This window comes from Salmo salar, chromosome ssa16 (assembly GCF_905237065.1).
Source record: "Salmo salar chromosome ssa16, Ssal_v3.1, whole genome shotgun sequence".
Taxonomy (NCBI): domain Eukaryota; kingdom Metazoa; phylum Chordata; class Actinopteri; order Salmoniformes; family Salmonidae; genus Salmo; species Salmo salar.
The window spans coordinates 8,001,120-8,025,972 of NC_059457.1; the positions used below are offsets into that span (position 1 = coordinate 8,001,120).

Sequence of the window (24,853 nt, forward strand, 5' to 3'; positions counted from 1 at the left end):
TAATGAATAAAGATAACCTCTCTACTCTAATTTCTCCTGTCCTGCTGTTACTTCATCCATCACAATGATCAATGAAGCCTTTGGTCAGCGATGGCTGTTGTGTTGTGGAAGGAGATTTTGACCAGACTGGTGTTGGGATGCTACTGGAACAGCCTATCCTGTGGCTTTGTGTTTGATAATGTCTCAGCCATTCTGGACAACAAGGACCTGTGGCCCGCCACCCCACTCTGCAACCTGTTCTTCAATGACTTCTGGGGCATGCCCATGTCTTAGGTGATGAATCTATCATGAAATATCCTCGAGCTTGGGGAGGGAAGTGTTTGGTGCACGAGATTACATATGACATGTCATGCACCATGTCTTACTTTGTTTATGCTCCCCTTGCAAAACATGCAGATGATCAAGTGAAAAGGGTACAGTGTTGGTTTCATGAGCTGAAATAAAAGATCCCAGAAATGTTTCATATGCACTAAAAGCTTATTTCTTTAAAATATTTTGCACAAATGTGTTTACATCCCTGTTTGTGAGAATTTCTCCTTTGCCAAGATAATCCATCCACCTGACAGGTGTGGCATATCAAGAAGCTGATTAAACAGCAGGACCATTACACAGGTGCACCTTGTACTAGGGACAAAAGGCCACTATAATGTGCCGTTTCCGGGAACTTGCAGGTGCCTTGGTGGAAGAGTGGGGTAACATCTCACATTAAGAACTGGCAAATCTGGTGCAGTCCATGAGAAGGAGATGCACTGCCGTACTTAATGCAGCTGGTGGCCACACCATAACTGTTACTTTTGATTATGACCCCCCCTTTGTTCAGGGACACGTTATTCCATTTCTGTTAGTCACAGTTTATGTCTCAGTTGTTGAATCTTGTTATGTTCATACAAATATTTACACATGTTAAGTTTGCTGAAAATAAACACAGTTGACAGTGAGAGGATGTTTCCTTTTTTGCTGAGTTTATATCTAAATGTTTAAATGTCATTTTAGGATGATTGTATATGTTGCCCACTAGGGTTGCACATTTTGGGGAATATTTGGAGTTGGAAACATTCTGTGAGAATTAACGGTAATATATGGGAATTAACGGAAATATATGCAAATTAATTTTAATACCATTTAAATGTAGATGTTTTTTGCATTGTATATATTTACCATATCATATGGAGACAAACATTTACCTTTTACCTTATCATAAGTAGACATAATTGCAAATGATTAAATCCTTCCATTATAAAGAAAACAATTTAATTATGTATTGAACTTTAATTAAATGAGTTGACTCTTCACATGGGATGATTTCACTGAACAACAAAAGAAAGGGAAAATTGAATGATCCCCAATGATCCATCGCATCTCTCAAAAATGTGTTCAACATACATCTGTAAAATGATAGTCTAGAAACTAAAGCTTTGGTTGTCTTCCTCTCAGGCTTCCATGTCTTCTCCCTGGACCTCCTCAATGTCCACCTCTTGAACATCAGACTCTGAGGCCTCATATTCACTGTCACTTTCCAACCTTGTTGAGGATAGCTTGTTGTCAGGCTCTAAAAGCCAAACATTTCCCTGGATGGCCACCAATTTTTCAACCCTTGTATTGGTCAGCCTGTTGCGTGCTTTGGTGTGTGTTTTCCCAAACAAGGACCAGTTGCGCTCTGAGGCGGCTGGATTTGTAGGGTGATGGACCATAGGCCTTGTTGATCTCTGCACCAGACAGGATGCTCTTGCCAGCATACTTGGGGTCCAACATGTACGCTGCGGTGTGTATGGGCTTCAGGCAGAAGTCTTCACGCTCTTTGATGTATTTCAGAACTGCAGTTTCCTCTGCTTGGAGCAACAGTGAAGTGGGCAGGGCAGTACGGATTTCTTCTCTTACATCTGTAAGAAGAATCTGAACATCAGAAATGATGGCATTGTCTCCCTCAATCGGTGCAATGGCTACTGCTACAGGTTTCAGGAGTTTCAGGCTGCTTACCACTCTCTCCCAGAATACATGATCCAGGAGGATCCTCTTGATGGGGCTGTCTATATCGGCAGACTGTGATATGGCCATTTCTTGGAGAGACTCCTTCCCCTCCAGGAGACTGTCAAACATGATGACAACACCACCCCAACGGGTGTTGCTGGGCAGCTTCAATGTGCTGCTCTTATTCTTCTCACTTTGCTTGGTGAGGTAGATTGCTGCTATAACTTGATGACCCTTCACATACCTAACAATTTCCTTGGCTCTCTTGTAGAGTGTATCCATTGTTTTCAGTGTCATGATGTCCTTGAGGAGCAGATTCAATGCATGAGCAGCACAGCCTTGGGTGTGATGTGAGGGTAGGACTTCTCCACTTTAGACCAAGCAACCTTCATGTTTGCAGCATTGTCTTTCACCAATGCAAATACCTTCTGTGGTCCAAGGTCATTGATGACTGCCTTCAGCTCATCTGCAATTTAGAGACCGGTGTGTCTGTTGTCCCTTGTGTCTGTGCTCTTGTAGAATACTGGTTGAGGGGTGGAGATGATGTAGTTAATTATTCCTTGCCCACGAACATTCAACCACCTATCAGAGATGACTGCAATACAGTCTGCTTTCTCTATGATTTGCTTGACCTTCACTTGAACTCTGTTGAACTCTGATTCCAATAAATTAGTAGATAAAGCATGTCTGGTTGGAGGGGTGTATGCTGGGCGAAGAACATTCAGAAATCTCTTCCAATACACATTGCCTGTGAGCATCAGAGGTGAATCAGTTGCATACACAGCTTGAGCAAGACATTCACCAGCATTTCTGACAACATTCCTCCATTGAGTCAAACGACTTCTGATTCCAGGAGGACCATGAGCTGTTGCTATCGATAAGGTGTCTGATTCATCATTTTCACCTCGAATAGAAGTAGAGGGACTTTTGTCAGAGGTTGCTTGTTGTGAGCGCTGAGGGAACTTTATGCACTTGGCCAGACGATTCTGCATCTTTGTTGCATTCTTCACATATGATTTGGCACAGAATTTGCAAATGTACACAGCTTTTCCTTCTACATTAGCTGCAGTGAAATGTCTCTACACATCAGATAGTGCCCGTGGCATTTTCCTGTAAAGATTAGAAAAACATGAGTAAAATAAATAAATAATACAATTCCATGTACAGATAAATAGTTAAGCAGTTAGATTAAACAACTCCTTTGTAGGATAAATGTTTTAAAATGAAACATGTATGGAAACAGGTGAATTAACACTCCTCAGTTAGCAAGTTCAAGCAAGCTAAAACCCACATGGTAGCAAAAACAAACAAGCAGAAATTGTTAAGTTAGAGATTATTTAAAACACACTTTGCTGTAGGCTACTATTTACTAGTTAACAAACAATCATGTATCTCATATAAAATATATTCAGCACACACAGTATTGTAATCAAAACTTAACAGAAAGCATGTAGTCCTTGGCTCAGACAGTGTAGTAGTGTGGGCTCAATAGCATCACATTAGTGTGCAAGATCTTGAGAATCAGCTGTACATGTGATGGAAGAGTGCACTGCATGCAGTGGGGGAAAAAGGTATTTGATCCCCTGCTGATTTTGTACGTTTGCCCACCGACAAAGAAAGGATCAGTCTATAATTTTAATGGTAGGTTTATTTGCACAGTGAGAGACAGAATAACAACAACAATATCCAGAAAAACTCATGTCAGAAATGTTATAAATTATTTGCATTTTAATGAGGGAAATAAGTATTTGACCCCCTCTCAATCAGAAAGATTTCTGGCTCCCAGGTGTCTTTTATACAGGTAACGAGCTGAGATTAGGAGCACACTCTTAAAGGGAGTGCTCCTAACCGCAGCTTGTTACCTGTAAAAAAGACACCTGTCCACAGAAGCAATCAATCAATCAGATTCCAAACTCTCCACCATGGCCAAGACCAAAGAGCTCTCCAAGGATGTCAGGGACAAGATTGTAGACCTACACAAGGCTGGAATGGGCTACAAGACCATCGCCAAGCAGCTTGGTGAGAAGGTGACAACATTTGGTGCGATTATTCGCAAATGGAAGAAACAAAATAACTGTCAATATCCCTCGGCCTGGGGCTCCATGCAAGATCTCACCTCGTGGAGTTGCAATGATCATGAAAACGGTGAGGAATCAGCCCAGAACTACACGGGAGGATCTTGTCAATGGTCTCAAGACAGCTGGGACCATAGTCACCAAGAAAACAATTGGTAACACACTACGCCATGAAGGACTGAAGTCCTGCAGCGCCCGCAAGGTCACCCTGCTCAAGAATACATATACATGCCCATCTGAAGTTTGCCAATGAACATCTGAATGACTCAGAGGACAACTGGTGAAAGTGTTGTGGTCAGATGAGACCAAAATGGAGCTCTTTGACATCAACTCAACTTTCCGTGTTTGGAGGAGGAGGAATGCTGCCTATGACTCCAAGAACACCATCTCCACCGTCAAACATGGAGGTGGAAACATTATGCTTTGGGGGTGTTTTTCTGCTAAGGGGACAGGAAAATTTCACCGCATCAAAGGGAAGATGGACGGGGCCATGTACCGTCAAATCATGGGTGAGAACCTCCTTCCCTCAGCCAGGGCATTGAAAATGGGTCGTGGATGGGTATTCCAGCATGACAATGACCCAAGGCAACAAAGGAGTGGCTCAAGAAGACGCACATTAAGGTCCTGGAGTGGCCTAGCCAGTCTCCAGACCTTAATCCCATAGAAAATCTGTGGAGGGAGCTGAAGGTTCGAGTTGCCAAACGTCAGCCTCGAAACCTTAATGACTTGGAGAAGATCTGCAAAGAGGAGTGGGACAAAATCCCTCCTGAGATGTGTGCAAACCTGGTGGCCAACTACAAGAAACGTCTGACCTCTGTGATTGCCAACAAGGGTTTTGCCACCAAGTACTAAGTCATGTTTTGCAGAGGGGTCAAATACTTATTTCCCTCATTAAAATGCAAATCATTTTATAACATTTTTGACATGCGTTTTTCTGGATTTTTTTGTTGTTATTCTGTCTCTCACTGTTCAAATAAACCTACTATTAAAATTATAGACTGATAATTTCTTTGTAAGTGGGCAAACGTACAAAATCAGCAGGGGATCAAATACTTTTTTCCCCCACTGTATGTGGTGGAAGAATGCACTGTGCATGCGGAGGGTTGCAATTCCATTGAATTGGGGATAGTTTAACCTCTTGACGTTACCCTAGGATAGGGGGCGCCACAGCGCATTTTGAAAAAAATTCGTGCCCATTTTCAACGGCCTACTAATCAAACTCAGAAGCTAGGATATGCATATAATTAATACCTGTGGATAGAAAACACCCTAAAGTTTCTAAAACTGTTTGAATGGTGTCTGTGAGTATAACAGAACTCATATGGCAGTCAAAACCCCGAGACCGATTGAAACAGGAAGTGGAATTCTGAATTGTGGACTCAACTTCACGTCGTTGCCTATTATTCACACCGTGAGCTATCGTTCATTGAGCACTTCCTATTGCTTCCACAAGATGTCCCCAGTCTTTACAAAGTGTTTTGAGCCTTCTACTGTCGAAACTCAGTGAATGAGACTCATTGGAAATTGGTCACAGGGGGAGGGCCATCACCATTATGACGCCGGCGCCCCTGACTACCCCCTCCTTTCGAAACGTTTTGAAACACAATACAATCGTCCCCCTCGAATCTTATTGGCTCTCTTGTTGAAACAGGCCCTGAAGATTTATGTTATACAACGTTTGACATGTTTGAACGAACCTAAATGGGAGAAAAATGTTGTTTTTTTCGAAACGGCTGTCCCGCGCACGGCAGAGCATTTGGATACAGCCTTCAGGCGCGCTAACAACAGCAAGCTAATGGAACATAAAGGATGGACTTTTCAGACCGAAAATACATCTGTTGTGGACCTGGGATTCCTGGAAGTGCTTTCTGATGAAGACAACTAAAGGTAAGCGATTATTGACAATATTATACAAGATTAGATGTGATATGCGATTGTTCCAAGATGGCGCCGAGCTAGGTTTACTAGCTCATTTTCTGAGTATCGCATCCCCTTTTATCGCTAAGTGTGATTACCCAGTAAAGTTATTTTTAAATCTGGTATGACAGGTGCTTTCAAGAGATATTCATCTATAAATCTTAGAATGACAATATTACATTTGAAAAATGTTTTCGAATAGTAATTCAGTAAATTGTAGCACTGTTTCCCGGGATGCATTTGACGGGAAAATAGTTAGTCAACGTCAGACGCCGATGTAAAATGCTGTTTTCATATATAAATATGAACTTTATTGAACAAAAGAATGCATGCATTGTGTAACATGATGTCCTAGGTGTGTCATCTGATGAAGTTTGTAAAAGGTTAGTGCTGCATTTAGCTGTTTTTTGGTTATTTGTGATGCATGTGGTTGGTCGGAAAATGGCTATGTTGCTGCTTTTACGATGGACTCCTTTAAACAGCGGTTGACATGCTTCGAAGTACGGTAATAGAATATTTAGATTTTTTTTGTCACGAATTGCGCCATGCGCGCGACCCTGATTTACCATTTCAGATAGTGTCTGGGACGCACGAACAAAACGCCGCTATTCGGATATAACGATGGATTATTTTGGACCAAACCAACATTTGTTATTGAAGTAGCAGTCCTGGGAGTGCATTCTGACGAAGACAACAAAAGGTAATCAAACTTTTATAATAGTAAACCTGATATTGGTGAGTGCTAAACTTGCCGGGTGTCTAAATAGCTAGCCCGTGATGCCTGGGCTATGTACTTAGAATATTGCAAAATGTGCTTTCACCAAAAAGCTATTTTAAAATCGGACATATCGAGTGCATAGAGGAGTTCTGTATCTATAATTCTTAAAATAATTCTTATGCTTTTTGTGAACGTTTATCGTGAGTAATTTAGTAAAATGTTAGTGAATTCGCCGGAAGTTTGCGGGGGGTATGCTAGTTCTGAACGTCACATGCTAATGTAAAAAGCTGGTTTTTGATATAAATATGAACTTGATTGAACAAAACATGCATGTATTGTATAACATAATGTCCTAGGGTTGTCATCTGATGAAGATCATCAAAGGTTAGTGCTGCATTTAGCTGTCTTCTGGGTTTTTGTGACATTATATGCTAGCTTGAAAAATGGGTGTCTGATTATTTCTGGCTTGGTACTCTGCTGACATAATCTAATGTTTTGCTTTCGTTGTAAAGCCTTTTTGAAATCGGACAGTGTGGTTAGATTAACGAGAGTCTTGTCTTTAAATAGCTGTAAAATAGTCATATGTTTGAGAAATTGAAGTAATAGCATTTCAAAGGTTTTGAAAATCGCGCCACAGGATTCAACTGGCTGTTACGTAGGTGGGACAAATTCGTCCCGCCTAGCCCAGAAAGGTTAACATAATCTAATGTTTTGCTTTTCCTGTAAAACCTTTTTGAAATCGGACGACGTGGGTCGATTCAGGAGAGGTGTATCTATAAAACGATATGAGACAGTCCTATATTTGAAAAACATTTTTTTATTAAATTTCGTTATGCTAATGTCGCTAGGAGTTTTCGCTGGATTTTGATCCCGCATACGGGACGAGACGCTCAATATGCCACAAGACCAAGAATTGCCTTATGTGTATCCCCCAAAAAAGGTTCACTGTTATAAGCTAACTTTTTGGACAAATTTAAGCAAAATTCCCTTAACTTCCCATGGACATTTTGGGGTAAATTTCCGCAACCCTGTTGCCCACTTACAAGTTATTGCAACAATTACATCTATTTCTCACTCATTTAACTGTTTAGAGTTAAACAATGCTTTCAAACACAATTTAACCGAGTGCTCTAGACTAGCGATCCCATAGTGTCTGTACAGCAGCTTGAACGTTCAACATTGCTGCTAAAATAGTTATACGGACCTGCATGCATTGGTGACATGGAAAGAATGGAATTCAATACAAGTTGGACATTGAGTTGGTTAATGTCCCTTTCAATGCCTGAATTGTTTGGAAATTAACTAAATTGAACTAATCTCAGTCATTACTGTCTACCTCAACAACGTCTCTCATCTTGCCTATTTGCTAACCCCCTTACTCACAAGTTGTACTTGTATTTCACCACATTCAACCGAGTTGCACCGGCAACCAGACAGGCCTTAGAAAAACTGAATAGAAGAATTGAAAACTAAAACAGAATAGTAAAACAAAGACAACATTCTGCCACTCTGGGAAAGGGAGTTGTAATGTTACACAGCTCTAGTGCTCCCTCACTCCCTCTCATCTTCCTCATGTCGTTCTCCTTCAGCTGAGTGCAGCCTCTCAATCGCTTGAAAGGACCCATTTCACAATTCACAAAGTAGCCCTTGGCCCGGCCAATGGCCTTCACATTATCTTGGTCTGGAATCTCTCTCCCAACAGATCATTTGTTTTTCATTTGATACACTGAGCAATGAAGCTCCCCTTCATGATAAACATGGACAAAGAGACCATTGTGCATGCCTCTGTCTTTGTTAGCATCTTAGAATGGCTTTCTTTCTGAATGTGTAGTTCAGAGTTTGTGTGCATCTGTGTCTGGTATCTGAACATATTCATAGTGAACATATTCAACTAGAACTTTGTTTGTATGACATTGATAATCCTAAAGATGGAACTGAAAGATGCATGCTTTGAGTAGTTTCATTCGATTCAATAGTTGCAAGTGGTTGAGAGATGAAAATGCTGCATAACAGTGTTTGTCTGTCAACCTATGTTGTTAAGAGGCTGACTGTCACCTGCCTGGCTACACAAACTCCTTGCTTTGGCCAAATGCTACACCACACCCACAGACGTTAGTTTATTCTCCGCAATGAGTCTGGATCTGAGTAAATGCCCTACGCTTTCTAGATTAGAATTACGTTCTAGTGCGTCTGATTGGTCCCAGAAATCGATGGGTTGGGCCAGAGCCAAAACACACGGGTAAAGCAACATTTTGAAAATTCGTCATTGGCTTTTATACTCAGATTGGTTAGAGATGATCCAATTGCTGATGACTTTGTTTTGTACAACACCCTCATTTTGACGTCACCACGAAACACTTGCAGTCTCAGACTGAAGTACTGTATGTAGTGAACGATAGCGCAGCGGAAGAATTAAGTTTGAGTCGTCAGGCAAGACTGTCACAGTCTAGTGTTTAGCAATTGTGTATCAGTCTATGTGTTGTTCTTAGGACATCTATGCGGTAGAGGTTAGGTGAGTCAACCTCACCTGGGTCATGTTCAGTAAGGTTCTTATTCTTACTGGTCAAGTTCAGTTAATACCTCACTGTGTTTCAAAACATTTTCTCCCTACTGAACATGATACAGACTTGCTCTCCTCTTAGTCCAGGATTTACCAGCCCCAGCTGCATTTGTGAAAACAGGACATGTGCAGTTCCAAGTAGTTCCATAAGGTGGCAATCATCCTCCATATATTTCTATAAAATACCCTGGCCGGCAGGAGCCAGTGTGGGTTACCTCTGTTGTCTGCCTCCATGATTTAGTTCTACGCTATGTGACGGGTATACTTTTCATTTACGGTCTTGTTGCTTTCGGTTGGGTATTGCATATTGTTGGTTTAGGTTAGCCTTTGTCATGGAGAATCAGGTTTCAGCTGATTTCAGGCATGCCTGGGAGACATGTTGAGAAGCGTGAACTCCAGAGAGACTGAGCAGGAAGTGTTTAAAGGATGATTGATTGACGAGGGAACATCTTTGTGCCAGAAACGTTAACTTTGACCGTTTACTTTCAACTTTGTGCCTATGACAGGTAATGGCTGTCATGGGGAAAGTGGAACTCTTCATTTAATTTATGAAAGAAGAACATATTTGTGCCAGAAATGTTGACTTTTATTTATTTTTATTTTTGGTTCCTCTGGTAGGTGACTGGTGTTGTAGGAAGAGCGGAGCTCCTGTCCTCCATCTTTCTCCTGGCAGCGTTCCTGGCCTACACCAGATCTAAAGGAGCCGACCACTCCATCGGTGAGTCTACTGTAGCCCTCCACCAATATTGTCCCCCTGTTTGTTGTGTACATACACAGGTTTGAGCATTCTGAGTGTCCGGTCAGCTCCATCAATTCACTGGAAAGAGAAGCTTGTTAAAGTCTGCGGGCGGTCATGTTGAGAAATGGATGCATTGCGCTGAGGAAAATAACAGTTGATGCCTGATTCTAAGGAAAGTCAGAAGGAAGATAATGACTCAGGGGTTTGATTTCTGAGCGATGATGGTTATCACGAGAGAGGGATGAATGGGGAAGTGTTTTCCCCCTCCTGATTTCAAGGAAATGAACATGTAACAACTCATTGTCACTATCTTATCTTACTAGTTACAGTTTTACCAAATTTTTACCATCATGGCACATGTGCAACAAGAGAAAAAAAAATCCTAGGCCACCTTTACTCCACACACAGAGATGCATACAAAGCTCTCCCCCACCCTACCGTTTAGCAAATCTGACCATAATTATATTTTCCTGATTCCTGCTTACAAGCAAAAACTAAAGCAGGAAGTGCCAGTGACTCGCTCAATACGGAAGTGGTCAGATGACGGATGCTATACTACAGGACTGTTTTGCTAGCACAGACTGGAATATGTTCCGGGATTCATCGAATGGCTTTGAGGAGTACACAACCTCAGTCATCGGCTTCATCAGTAAGTGCATGAATGACGTCATCCCCACAGTGACTGTATGTACATATCCCAACCAGAAGCCATTGATAACAGGCAACATCCGCTTCGAGCTAAAGGCTAGAGCTGCCACTTTCAAGGAGCGGGAGACTAATCCAGATGCTTACAAGACATCCGCTATGCCCTCAGACGAACCATCAAACAAGCAAAGTGTCAATACAGGATTAAGATTGAATCCTACTACACCGGCTCTGACGCTCGTCGGATGTGGCAGGGCCTGAAAACTATTACGGATTACAAATGGAAACCCAGACGCGAGCTGCCTAGTGACGCTAGCGTACCAGACGACCTAAATGCCTTTTATGCTCGCTTCAAGGCAAGCAACACTGAAGCATGCACAAGAGCACCAGCTGTTCTGGATGACTGTATTGTAACGCTCTCAGTAGCCGACATGAACAAAACCTTCAAACAGGTCAACATTCACAAAGCCGCTGGGCCAGATGGACTACCAGGACTTGTACTCAAAAGAATGCGCGGACCAACTGTCAAGTGTCTTCACTGACATTTTCAACCTGTCCCTGACCGAGTCTGTAATACCTACATGTTTCAAGCAGACCACCATAGTCCCTGTGCCCAATGAAGTAAAGGTAACCTGCCTAAATGATTACCGCCCCGTGGCACTCACGTCGGTAGCCATGAAGTGCTTTGAAAGGCTGGTCATGGCTCACATCAACAGCATCCTTCCGGACACCCTAGACGTACTCCAATTCGCATACCGCCCCAACAGATCCAGAGATGACGCAATCTCAATCACACTCCACACTGCCCTTTCTCACCTGGACGAAAGGAACACCTATGTGAGAATGCTGTTCATTGACTACAGCTCAGCGTTCAACACCATAGTGCCCACGAAGCTCATCACTAAGCTAAGGACTCTTGGACTAAACATCTCCCTCTGCAACTGGATCCTGGACTTCCTGACGGGCCGCCCCCAGTTGGTAAGGGTAGGCAACAACACGTCTGCCACGCTGATCCTTAACACTGGGGCCCCTCAGGGGTGTGTATTTAGTCCCCTCCTGTATTCCCTGTTCACCCACGACTGCGTGGCCAACACGACTCTAACACCATCATTGAGTTTGCTGACGACACAACAGTGGTAGGCCTGATCACCGACAATGATGAGACGGTCTATAGGGAGGAGGTCAGATATCTGGAAGTGTGGTGCCAGGACAACAACCTCTCCCTCAATGTGAGCAACACAAAGGAGCTGATCATGGACTACAGGAAAAGGCGGGCAAACAGGCCCCCATTGACATTAACGGAGCGGTAGTGGAGCGGGTCAAGAGTTTGAAGTTCCTTGGTGTCCACATCACCAACGAACTATCATGGTCTAAACATACCAAGACAGTTGTGAAGAGGGCACGACAAAACCTTTTCCCCCTCAGGAGACTGAAAAGATTTGGAACGGAAATGGCGCCACACCAAACTGGAAGTCTTCCGACTAGCTTGGAAAGACAGTACCGTGCAGTATCGAAGAGCCCTCACTGCTGCTTGATCATCCTATTTTTCCAACTTAATTGAGGAAAATAAGAACAATCCAAAATGTCTTTTTGATACTGTCGCAAAGCTAACTAAAAAGCAGCCTTCGCAAATGGAGGATGGCTTTCACTTCAGCAGTAATACATTTATGAACTTCTTTGAGGAAAAGATCATGATCATTAGAAAGCAAATTACAGACTCCTCTTTAAATCTGGGTATTCCTCCAAAGCTCCATTGTCCTGAGTCTACACAACTCTGCCAGGACCTAGGATCAAGGGAGATACTAAAGTGTTTTAGTACTATATCTCTTGACACAATGATGAAAATAATCATGGCCTCCAAACCCTCAAGCTGCATACTGGACCCTATTCCAAAATAACTACTGAAAGAGCTGCTTCCTGTGCTTGGCCCTCCTATGTTGAACATAATAAACGGTTCTCTATCCACCGGATGTGTACCAAGCTCACTAAAAGTGGCAGTAATAAAGCCTCTCTTGAAAAAGCCGAATCTTGATCCAGAAAATATTAAAAACTATCGGCCTATATCGAATCTTCCATTCCTCTCAAAAAAAATTGAAAAAGCTGTTGCACAGCAACTCACTGCCTTCCTGAAGACAAACAATGTATACGAAACGCTTCAGTCTGGTTTTAGACCCCATCATAGCACTGAGACTGCACTTGTGAAGGTGGTAAATGACCTTTTAACCTGTTAGGGCTAGGGGGCAGTATTGACACGGCTGGATAAAAAACATACCCGATTTAATCTGGTTACCACTCCTACCCAGTAACTAGAATATGCATATACTTATTACATATGGATAGAAAACACCCTAAAGTTTCTAAAACTGTTTGAATGGTGTCTGTGAGTATAACAGAACTCAAATGGCAGGTCAAAACCTGAGAGATTCCTTTACAGGAAGTGGCCTGTCTGACCATTTCTTGAACTTCTTTTCCATCTCTATCTTTTACTAAGGATCTTTGCTCTAACGTGACACTTCCCACGTCTTCCATAGGCTCTCAGAGCCCGGGAAAAAACAGAATGTCGTCATTCCAGCCCCAGGCTGAAACACATTATCGCCTTTCTCAAGTGGCCGATCAAGGGACTCTGGGCTTATGCGCGTGACCCGACCGCCCCCGCCTTTGTGATTTTTTTCCTCTGTTTGCCGAAAAGGAGATTCCCTGTTGGAATATTATCGCTTTTCTACGAGAAAAATGGCGTAAAAATTGATTTTAAACAGCGGTTGACATGCTTCGAAAGTACGGTAATGGAATATTTAGAATTTTATTGTCACGAATTGCGCCATGCGCGCGACACTTCTTTACCATTTCGGATAGTGTCTGGAACGCACGAACAAAACGCCGCTATTCGGATATAACGATGGATTATTTTGGACCAAACCAACATTTGTTATTGAAGTAGACGTCCTGGGAGTGCATTCTGACGAAGACAACAAAAGGTAATCAAACTTTTATAATAGTAAATATGATTATGGTGAGTGCTAAACTTGCCGGGTGTCTAAATAACGAGCCCGTGATGCCTGGGCTATGTACTTAGAATATTGCAAAATGTGCTTTCACCAAAAAGCTATTTTAAAATCGGACATATCGAGTGCATAGAGGAGGTCTGTATCTATAATTCTTAAAATAATTGTTATGCTTTTTGTGAACGTTTATCGTGAGTAATTTAGTAAAATGTTAGCAAATTCCCCGGAAGTTTGCGGGGGGTATGCTAGTTCTGAACGTCACATGCTAATGTAAAAAGCTGGTTTTTGATATAAATATGAACTTGATTGAACAAAACATGCATGTATTGTATAACATAATGTCCTAGGGTTGTCATCTGATGAAGATCATCAAAGGTTAGTGCTGCATTTAGCTGTCTTCTGGGTTTTTGTGACATTATATGCTAGCTTGAAAAATGGGTGTCTGATTATTTCTGGCTTGGTACTCTGCTGACATAATCTAATGTTTTGCTTTCGTTGTAAAGCATTTTTGAAATCGGACAGTGTGGTTAGATTAACGAGAGTCTTGTCTTTAAATAGCTGTAAAATAGTCATATGTTTGAGAAATTGAAGTAATAGCATTTCAAAGGTTTTGAAAATCGCGCCACAGGATTCAACTGGCTGTTACGTAGGTGGGACGAATTCGTCCCGCCTAGCCCAGAAAGGTTAACATAATCTAATGTTTTGCTTTTCCACCTAGCCCATAGAGGTTAATGACGTCAGACCGAGGCTCTGCATCTGTCCTCGTGCTCCTAGATCTTAGTGCCGCTTTTGATACCATCGATCACCACATTCTTTTGGAGAGATTGGAAACCCAAATTGGTCTACATGGACAAGTTCTGGCCTGGTTTAGATCTTATCTGTCGGAAAGATATCAGTTTGTCTCTGTGAATGGTTTGTCCTCTGACAAATCAATTGTAAATTTCGGTGTTCCTCAAGGTTCCGTTTTAGGACCACTATTGTTTTCACTATATATTTTACCTCTTGGGGATGTCATTCGAAAACATAATGTTAAATTTCACTGCTATGCGGACGACACACAGCTGTACATTTCAATGAAACATGGTGAAGCCCCAAAATTGCCCTCGCTAGAAGCCTGTGTTTCAGACATAAAGAAGTGGATGGCTGCAAACTTTCTACTTTTAAACTCGGACAAAACAGAGATGCTTGTTCTAGGTCCCAAGAAACATAGAGATCTTCTGTTGAATCTGACAATTAATCTGGATGGTTGTACAGTCGTCTCAAATAAAACTGTGAAGGACCCTGATCTCTCTTTTGAAGAACATATCAAGACTGTTTCAAGGACAGCTTTTTCCCATCTACGTAACATTGCAAAAATCAGAAACGTTCTGTCCAAAAATGACGCAGAAAAATTAATCCATGCTTTTGTTACTTCTAGGCTGGACTACTGCAATGCTCTACTTTCCGGCTAAAGCACTAAACAAACTTCAGTTAGTGCTAAATACGGCTGCTAGAATCCTGACTAGAACCAAAAAATTTGATCATATTACTCCAGTGCTAGCCTCCCTACACTGGCTTCCCGTTAAGGCAAGGGCTGATTTCAAGGTTTTACTGCTAACCTACAAAGCATTACATGGGCTTGCTCCTACCTATCTTTCCGATTTGGTCCTGCCGTACATACCTACACGTACGCTACGGTCACAAGACGCAGGCCTCCTAATTGTCCCTAGAATTTCTAAGCAAACGGCTGGAGGTAGGGCTTTATCCTATAGAGCTCAATTTTTATGGAATGGTCTGCCTACCAATGTGAGAGACGCAGACTCAGTCTCAACCTTTAAGTCTTTACTGAAGACTTATCTCTTCAGTAGGTCCTATGATTAAGTATAGTCTGGCCCAGGAGTGTGAAGGTGAACGGAAAGGCTGGAGCAACGAATAACCCTTGCTGTCTCTGCCTTGCCGGTTCCACTCTTTCCACTGGGATTCTCTGCCTCTAACCCTATTACAGGGGCTGAGTCACTGGCTTACTGGTGTTCTTCCATGCCGTCCATGGGAGGGGTGCGTCACTTGAGTGGGTTGAGTCACTGACGTGGTCTTCCTGTCTGGGTTGGCGCCCCCCCTTGGGTTGTGCCATGGCAGAGATCGTTGTGGGCTATACTCGGCCTTGTCTTAGGACGGTAAGTTGGTGGTTGGAGACATCCCTCTAGTGGTGTGGGGGCTGTGCTTTGGCAAAGTGGGTGGGGTTAAATCCTGCCTGTTTGGCCCTGTCCGGGGGTATCATCGGATGGGGCCACAGTGTCTTCTGATCCCTCCTGTCTCAGCCTCCAGTATTTATGCTGCAGTAGTTTATGTGTCGGGGGGCTAGGGTCAGTCTGTTACATCTGGAGTATTTCTCTTGTCTTATCCGGTGTCCTGTGTGAATTTGAATATGCTCTCTCTAATTCTCTCTTTCTCTCTTTCTCTCGGAGGACCTGAGCCCTAGGACCATGCCTCAGTACTACCTGGTATGATGACTCCTTGCTGTCCCCAGTCCACCTGGCCGTGATGCTGCTCCAGTTTCAACTGTTCTGCCTGCGGCTATGGAACCCTGACCTGTTCACCGGACGTGCTTGTTGCACCCTCGACAACTACTATGATTATTATTATTTGACCATGCTGGTCATTTATGAACATTTTAACATCTTGACCATGTTCTGTTATAATATCCACCCTGCACAGCCAGAAGAGGACTGGCCACCCCTCATAGCCTGGTTCCTCTCTAGGTTTCTTCCTAGGTTTTTGGCCTTTCTAGGGAGTTTTTCCTAGGGAGTTTTTCCTAGCCACCGTGCTTCTTTCACATGCATTGCTTGCTGTTTGGGGTTTTAGGCTGGGTTTCTGTACAGCACTTTGAGATATCAGCTGATGTACGAAGGGCTATATAAATAAATTTGATTTGATTTTGATTTGAGTGGTGTTAGAATTAGGAATTAGAATAAAAATACTACACTGAACAAAAATGTAAACGCAATATGTAAAGTGTTTGTCCCATGTTTCATGAGCTGAAAAAAAAATCCCAGAAATGTTCCATACGCACAAAATGTTCCATATGCATGAACCTTATTTCAAATTTTGTGCACATTTGTTTACATCCCTGCCAGTTTTGTTGAGCAGGCGTTTCAGTGCCATGACGGGGGGTATCACGTCTGCTGACGAGCTTATTTCTCAAGTCATTTGTTCGAATGGCGCTAGCTAGTGTGTTCATGTTTCCAAGTTTCAAACGTTCTCAAATGCCATTGAATTGGCAGCAGCGGTATGACAACCAGCATATTCATGAGCATGCAATACAACTTTCCTCAGTACGAAATCCTCGATGACCCACTGTGCTGTCAGACTCAGCATGCTCATGGGGAGATATCGCTGGTCCAAATGTCAGTCGTTAAGCTAATAACAGTGACGCTATTACTGTGTAACTCCGGTAGGGCAACATCTGAAAAAATAGTTAAAAAAATTAAACGTAAAAGTGTGCTGGTGCTCGACCAGTTGGCGAAAGCCAACATCACCCACAACAGAGAACGGTTGATTGTCAAGGGCAATGAATTCCATTATCTTGGCATTAATGGATTTTGCCTTTGATTTGTCTTGCTGAAATGTCCTTACTCTTTCAAATGACTGCTCGACTTGTTGACTGCTCGATCCACACAGCAGACATTGTGGGCTAGGTTAGGAATGCTGTGTTGCACGTGTAGCGCAAAATCTTACGTAAATAAATACAGTAGGGGAAGAGGTAGTTGTTTGGGCTAAATTATAGATGGGCTATGTACAGGTGCAGTGATCTGTGAGCTGCTCTGACAGCTGGTGCCTAATGCTAGTGAGGGAGGTAAGTGTCTCCAGTTTCAGAGATTTTTGTAGTTCGTTCCAGTCATTGGCAGCAGAGAACTGGAAGGAGAGACGGCCAAAGGAGGAATTGGCTTTGGGGGTGACCAGAGAGATATACCTGCTGGAGCGCGTGCTACAGGTGGGTGCTGCTATGGTGACCAGTGAGCGGAGATAAGGGGGGACTTTACCTAGATGACCTAGATGTTGTTATTCTTATACCAGACAAACTAGTTCTTAGGTTTTACCTTCCATCAAGCTCTCATTGTGTCTGTTGTGTCCCTTGGCTCTTCAAACAGTCTGGAACATAATAAATGCAAATAATTGCAGAAGTGTATGTCAAACAGTCAATCTGTCAAGTGAATTTGCATGCAAGGAATGAAAATGTAAGTAATTACCAGTGTTTTCCACAAGTACATAGAGTAGCCAGCCAAATAGAAAAAGTAGCTGTTCGGGGGGCTTTTGCCAAATTAGCTCTGTTTTGGTGGCCTCTGGTACATCTACTGCCTTGATTACGTCTGAAACAGACAGCAAAATTATTGAATACTTTATCGAGTTTACCTCCCAGATTAGATTTTTTTTTGTTGTGGTATTGTGACATGACTTTACAATTTGAATTACTGAAAATGTATGAATTCAGTGTATTGTTAGTAGTTTTGAATATTGTCTAGGTCTTTATGATCAGGACTATTAGGGGAAGTAATAGAACATTAAACCCTTTTTAAGATTTAACCGGTCTTTTCTGGATTAAGGTCTTACAGTTTTACTGCAAGATATGAATTGCCACTAATGTTTGTCCTTCAAATAATGTATTTTATTAAAACAGATAAGCATAGGCTACTTTGTAGTTAACATTTAATTGAGAAGGTATTTGGGAAAGCCTTGCCTTCTACCAGAAAACTGTTTTCATTAGCAACATTGCTAACGGCTAGACAAGGTGTTAGACCCACGCACACACACAGACGGGCATTCTTGTTGTTTCCTCAGAAAGTAGCAGGAAATACGAATCACTGATGCATTCTGTTCGTGTCTTATGACAAACTTGGGCAAATTTAGTAATATTGGGTAACACTTTACTTGACACGCATTGTCATAAAACGTTACAGCTGACATAACCTGTCATGACCCATATATTTACACCTATTTGACATATATTGTGTTATTTTATGGCTGGTTATGACACCTACATAAGTTTCAACCCACAATTATTCACAAAAAAAATTCTCCCCCTGACAAGTTTCCTTTCGTTTGAAAGTGTGTTTCTTAAATCTTTCTTCTTGTTGTTGTAATGAATTCTTTACAGTCATGTTTTTTTCATCATATTTTAAATAACTTGTAGAAAATATGCTTTATGACACTGTCATGAAGTGTTATGGGCGTCCTGTGTTACTTGGACTACGAAGATACACTTTAAGACACTGTCAAGAAGCATTATGACCATCATAGTTATATAAGTCAGGTAGGCCTGTCACATACATGGCCTTATCAGTCAAAAAGAGGGTGTCTTGTCCTGCTCCTGAAATCTGCTCCTGCATTCATCCCAGTCATCAGAAACAGAGCATTTGGGTAGGTGCATGTCCGACATCAATGTGTGCGCAATTGCAATGATCATTAAATATGGTCAATTAAAAAAATATATTTATACAACATAGCCTACATGTCAACAGTATGTTTATGGTGTAATGAAATGTTTTGCCATGTAGTAGGGTTTGTGGGTTTTGACAGGTTCATATAGGTGCATAACCGGCCATCAAATAATGCAATACATTTGAAGTCGGAAGTTTACATACACTTAGGTTGTAGTCATTAAAACTCGTTTTTCAACCACTCCACAAATTTATTGTTAACAAACTATAGTTTTGGCAAGTCGGTTAGGACATCTACTTTGTGCATGACAAGTAATTTTTCCAACAATTGTTTACAGACAGATTATTTCACTTATAATTCACTGTATCACAATTCCAGTGGGTCAGAAGTTTACACTAAGTTGACTGTGCCTTTAAACAGCTTGGAAAATTCCAGAAATGATACAGGTTCAAAAGTATCTATATCCACAGTAAAACGAGTCCTATATCGACATAACCTGAAAGGCCGCTCAGCAAGAAAGAAGCCACTGCTCCAAAACCGCCATAAAAATGCCAGACGGTGGTTTGCAACTGCACATGGGGACAAAGATCATACTTTTTGGAGAAATGTTCTCTGGTCTGATGAAACAAAAATATAACTGTTTGGCCTTAATGACCATCGTTATGTTTGGAGGAAAAAGGGGGAGGCTTGCAAGCCGAAGAACACCATCCCAACCGTGAAGCACGGGAGTGGCAGCATCATGTTGTGGGGGTGCTTTGCTGCAGGAGGGACTGGTGCACTTCACAAAATAGATGGCATCATGAGGAAGTAAAATTATGTGGATAGATTGAAGCAACATCTCAAGACATCAGTCAGGAAGTTAAAGCTTGGTCGCAAATGGGTCTTCCAAATGGACAATGACCCCAAGCATACTTCCAAAGCTGTGGCAAAATGGCTTAAGGACAACAAAGTCAAGGTATTGGAGTGGCCGTCACAAAGCCCTGACCTCAATCCCATAGAATTTTTGGGGGCAGAACTGAGAAGCGTGTGCGAACAAGGAGGCCTACAAACCTGACTCCGTTACACCAGCTCTGTCAGGAGGAATGGGCCAAAATTCACCCAATTTATTGTGGGAAGCTTGTGGAAGGCTACCCGAAACGTTAGACCCAAGTTAAACAATTTAAAGGCAATGCTACCAAATACTAATTGAGTGTATGTAAACTTCTGAACCACTGGGAATGTGACGAAATAAATAAAAGCTGAAATAATGGCATTCTCTACTATTATTCTGACATTTCACATTCTTAAAATAAAGTGTTGATCCTAACTGACCAAAGACAGGGAATTTTTTGTAGGATTAAATGTCAGGAATTGTGAAACACCTCAGTCAAATACATTTAAACTCAGTTTATGTAAACTTCCGACTTCAACTGTATATGTTTCATTTAGTACATTCACTTCGAAGTGCCTTTTCCACTCTGAATCTTGTAACTGGTATGTATGGTTACCAGATGAATGTGTGAAACAACCTTCCCTTCGTGCGGCTCCTGAGGGCCTCGACCTAGAGCAAAGGTAGGCAAACCTGCTCCTGCGGCACTCCATGTTTTTGATTTAACAGAGCAGGAAGACCAGGTGTGTTGAATTTAGGCACACTGAACTGATCAATGAGCTCAGTTTGTCAGGTGTGGTGCCTAGTTGGAACAAAATCCTGCAGTACCTGCTACTTTCCAGGAACAGGGTTGTCTCCCCCTGACCTAGAGTATCATCTCAACCATTTAATACTTAATATTTTGATGGGTTTTGATGGGGATTAATTCCAGGGGCCTTTAGATGAACACACTGTGGCTAATTTCACTATAAAGTCCACTATAAATCCAACTGACCGATTTAGAATGGTTTCCAAGGCTCTTTAGTTTTGTTCTTGAGTGGAGGTTCTGGCCACATGAAAAGGACAGAATGTCCTGCAGACTGTATACCGGGTCTTTCTGTCCTGTTCGTGGGTACTCATTAACACAGCACCTAAGTTTTATTAGGATATGATTGTGCGTATGACTATGACCTCTGGCAACATCCCATTCTTTGTTTCTCCTTTTTTGACTTTCTCTCTAGTGTGGACGCCCATTGCTGTGACCGTGGTTTTGGTGGCTGCAGCCACATTATGCAAAGAGCAGGGGATCACAGTCATTGGCATCTGCTGTGTCCATGAGGTGTTTGTTTCACAAGGGGTAAGACACCGCAGGCCAGCGCCGGTAACCTCACTCCACACTGCAACATGCTGTTGCTCCAACCAACACACTGCACGGTCACGCCCTCCCTGACAAAACCCCAGTAATAGATTTGAGTTATGAGACCATTTTTTGTTGTTGAACTGGCTAGCTCCCATTTTTACCACAAAAGGGGTACTTGAGATGGAATGATGGTGAGCAGCTGTTTTGTCGGCTATCTTTCCCCTAGTTTAAAAATAGACAAATTAGTTACATGACACAAAATCGTCAGAGAGCCAAAGCCAGAGGCCTTCATTTTGATAAAGTGTCCTAAATATTAAAGATTCTTGATTCATCTGGGTATACAGTGCATTCGGAAAGTATTCAGACCCATGACCTTTTCCACATTTTGTTACGTTACAGCCTTATTCTGAAATTAATTAAATTAATGTTTTTCTTCATCAATCTACACACAATTGATTGACACAGCAAAACAGTTTTATTTTTATTTTTTACAAATGTATAAAAAAACTAAACGGATAACTTCTTTACATAATTATTCTGACCCTTTGCTATGAGACTCAAAATTGAGCTCAGGTGCGTCCTGTTTTCATTGATCATCCTTGAGATGTTTCTACAACTTGATTGGAGTCCACCTGTTGTAAATTCAATTGATTGGACATGATTTGGAAAGGCACACACCTGTCTATATAAGATCCAACAGTGCATGTCAGAGCAAAAACCAAGCCATGAGTTCGAAAGAATTGTCCGTAGACCTCCGACACAGAGTTGTGTCGAGGCACAGATCTGGGAAAGGGTCCCAAAAAATGTCTGCAGCATTGAAGGTCCCCAAGAACACAGTGGCCTCCATCATTCTTAAATAGAAGGAGTTTGGAACCACCAAGACTCTTCCTAGAGCTGGCTGCCCGGCCAAACTGAGCAATCTGGGGAGAAGGGCCTTGGTCAGGGAGGTGACCAAAAAGGCACCTGAAGGACTCTGATCATGAGAAACAATATTCTCTGGTCTGATGAAACCAGGATTGAAATATTTGGCCTGAATGCCAAGCGTCACGTGTGGCGAAAACCTGGCACCATCCCTACAGTGAAGCATGGTGGTGGCAGCGTCATGCTGAAAGCTGAACGGAGCAAAGTACAGAGAGAGATCCTTGATGAAAACCTGCTCCAGAGAGCTCAGGACCCCAGACTTGGGCGAAGGTTCACCTTCCAACAGGACAATGACCCTAAGCACACAGCCAAGACAACGCAGGAGTGGCTTTGGGACAAGTCTCTGAATGTCCTTGAGTGGTCCAGCCAGAGCCCGGACTAGAACCCGATCTAACAACTCTGGAGAGACCTTAAAATACCTGTGCTGCGACGCTCCCTCATCCAACCTGACAGAGCTTGAGAGGATCTGCAGAGAATAATGTGAGAAACTCCCCAAATACAGGTGTGCCAAGCTTGTAGCGCCATACCCAAGAAGATTAGAGGCTGTAATTGCTGTCAAAGGTGCTTCAACAAAGTACTGAGTAAAGGGTATGATTACTTATGTAAATGTGATATTTCAGTATTTCTAAAATCCTGTTTTTGCTTTGTCGTAATGGGGTGTTGTGTGTAGATTGATAGGAACAAAAACTATCTAATCCATTTGAGAATAAGGCTGTAACGTATCAAAATGTGGAAAAAGTCAAGGGGTCTGAATACTTTCTGAATGCACTGTAAATGATCAGTGTTTCTCAACTGGAGGTCAACTAGACTGGAATGAAAGCTAAAGTACACAAAACTGGCCTCACCCCATCATGATTCCCATTTTACAGATCAGTCAGTTAATTATTTCTCTCTCTCTTTCTCTCCTCTCTCCCCCCTCCCTCTCCTCTTTCTCAGTTCACACTACCCATGCTGCTGGACACCCTCCTCCAGGTGCTGAGGGGTAAAGATGGTTTCCCCTACGTCGTCCTGCAGACACTCCTCAAGCTCGTAATCCTCATCATCAGCACCTTGCTGCTGGTCATCATCAGGGTACAGGTCATCCAATCACAGCTTCCCGTCTTTACCAGGTAGGTGGAGCCGTGGATGTGTTTCCGTGGCAACATAAAATATTTTTTCTATTGAAGCCATGACCCGGGAAATCTAGATTGTCTGTTCTGCTCATGATAGCCCTGCCACTTGGAACAGTACATTGTCTGTTACCCAATCAATGAACATTGTTCGACCTTAAAAGTGTAGGCCTAGATACAGTGAGAAACAGATCTCGTTTACAAGACCGATTGAGAAACCAAATACATATTGGACCTGCATTTTCAAGGCAGCGAAATGTTTTCTTTGGGGTTTGAAGGGCTGTTGTTGCAGTTCCCGTGATAGCATGAAGCAGACATACAGGCTCTTCGGATCACAGCTTCAAAGTGGTGAAACCAACAGCCACAAATCAAGTGGAAATGGAACACGAACAAAGGCATAATTCACACATGGCTAGAGGACATAAACTCATTTATATCAGATCTATTATCCATCATTTGATTGCGCAATTTGTTTTAAAAACAAAATAAATTGCATTGCAGTGTGAACATAATTTCACCCGCATCTTTTTGGTGATTATATTAATTACACCAGACCTAACAGGTTTGAGCTCTGCTTTGTGGTGGTGGAAAACATTCCTATGTCATGGCGCCAATGTGACGACATTAGCTAAAACATTGTTCTCCACATCTGGAAAAGTTACCAGGACCCCATTCCAGAACACCATTACCATAGAACAGGCCTGGCCTGGTTTTCACTTTTCCCATGTATTGGTTACAAGCGATTTACAACTGTCCAGTGTATTTTAAAAGGATACTGAGTACGAAGTGCTAACCACCCAGCTTTTGAGTAGTTAGGTCTATTTCCCTGTATTTGAGAGGAGCTAGCTACTGTACCTGGAAACTCCAAGCAATTGCACTAAGCTAACAATAACCTGATGTCAATTATCTTCAAACTTCAAATGCAGAGACATAAATTGTATCCTTGCAGTATTTAATGTTAATATGCGTGGGGATTGGACCTTACCCTATGTCAGTGGTCGACTGTACATGAAACATGTCTTGCATAATGTAAAGGTTACAGCCGTCCAGTGTACATTAAACCAGGTATGGGGTTGGGGACCTATCCTATCTAATTGGTCATCTATGCAGTGAAATATGTCTTGTATTTCACAGCTTGAGAGGTTCTTGAGAGGCAGTCACTGTGGCCCTGTGACTGGGGTATTTGTAGGGAGGCGCAGCGGTTGTTAAAAGTATTGGGAAATAGAACCCGCATTGATGGATATGTTGCAGACATATTTTGGAAATCCAGGACTAGAAATTAAGTCCATGATCATATTCTATAATTCCCCAATAGAATGTGAAATATTGTTTTGGGTTCCAGGTGTTAACCTAAACAAGGTCAGGGAGTCAGAAGAGCTCGGGAAGATTTTAACATTACATTTTTTATTAATCTCCAATCACAGACATAAACAACCTGATGGCATCATGCAGATAACATTCCTAAAGATTAGTTTATATTAAAATTCTTCATCAATTAATCCACTGGCAGTCTCCAGATTGTATCGCATAATTAGTGTTATCAGAAAAATAACCAGTTCCCAGACATAACAATGGTG

The 24,853-nt window shown here is 42.2% G+C and overlaps 1 long non-coding RNA gene across 1 annotated transcript in view; it reads left to right on the forward strand.

Moving 5' to 3' along the window:
- The first annotated feature begins 80 nt into the window (after positions 1 to 80).
- The window catches only part of LOC106573112 (protein O-mannosyl-transferase TMTC3), a 68,448-nt gene continuing 43,675 nt past the window's right edge, over positions 81 to 24,853 (forward strand). Inside the window, exons 1-4 of the long non-coding RNA XR_006759660.1 lie at positions 81 to 273; positions 9,857 to 9,956; positions 21,128 to 21,243; positions 23,104 to 23,278. This is a non-coding gene — a long non-coding RNA (protein O-mannosyl-transferase TMTC3). The remainder of the gene's footprint in view (positions 274 to 9,856; positions 9,957 to 21,127; positions 21,244 to 23,103; positions 23,279 to 24,853) is intronic.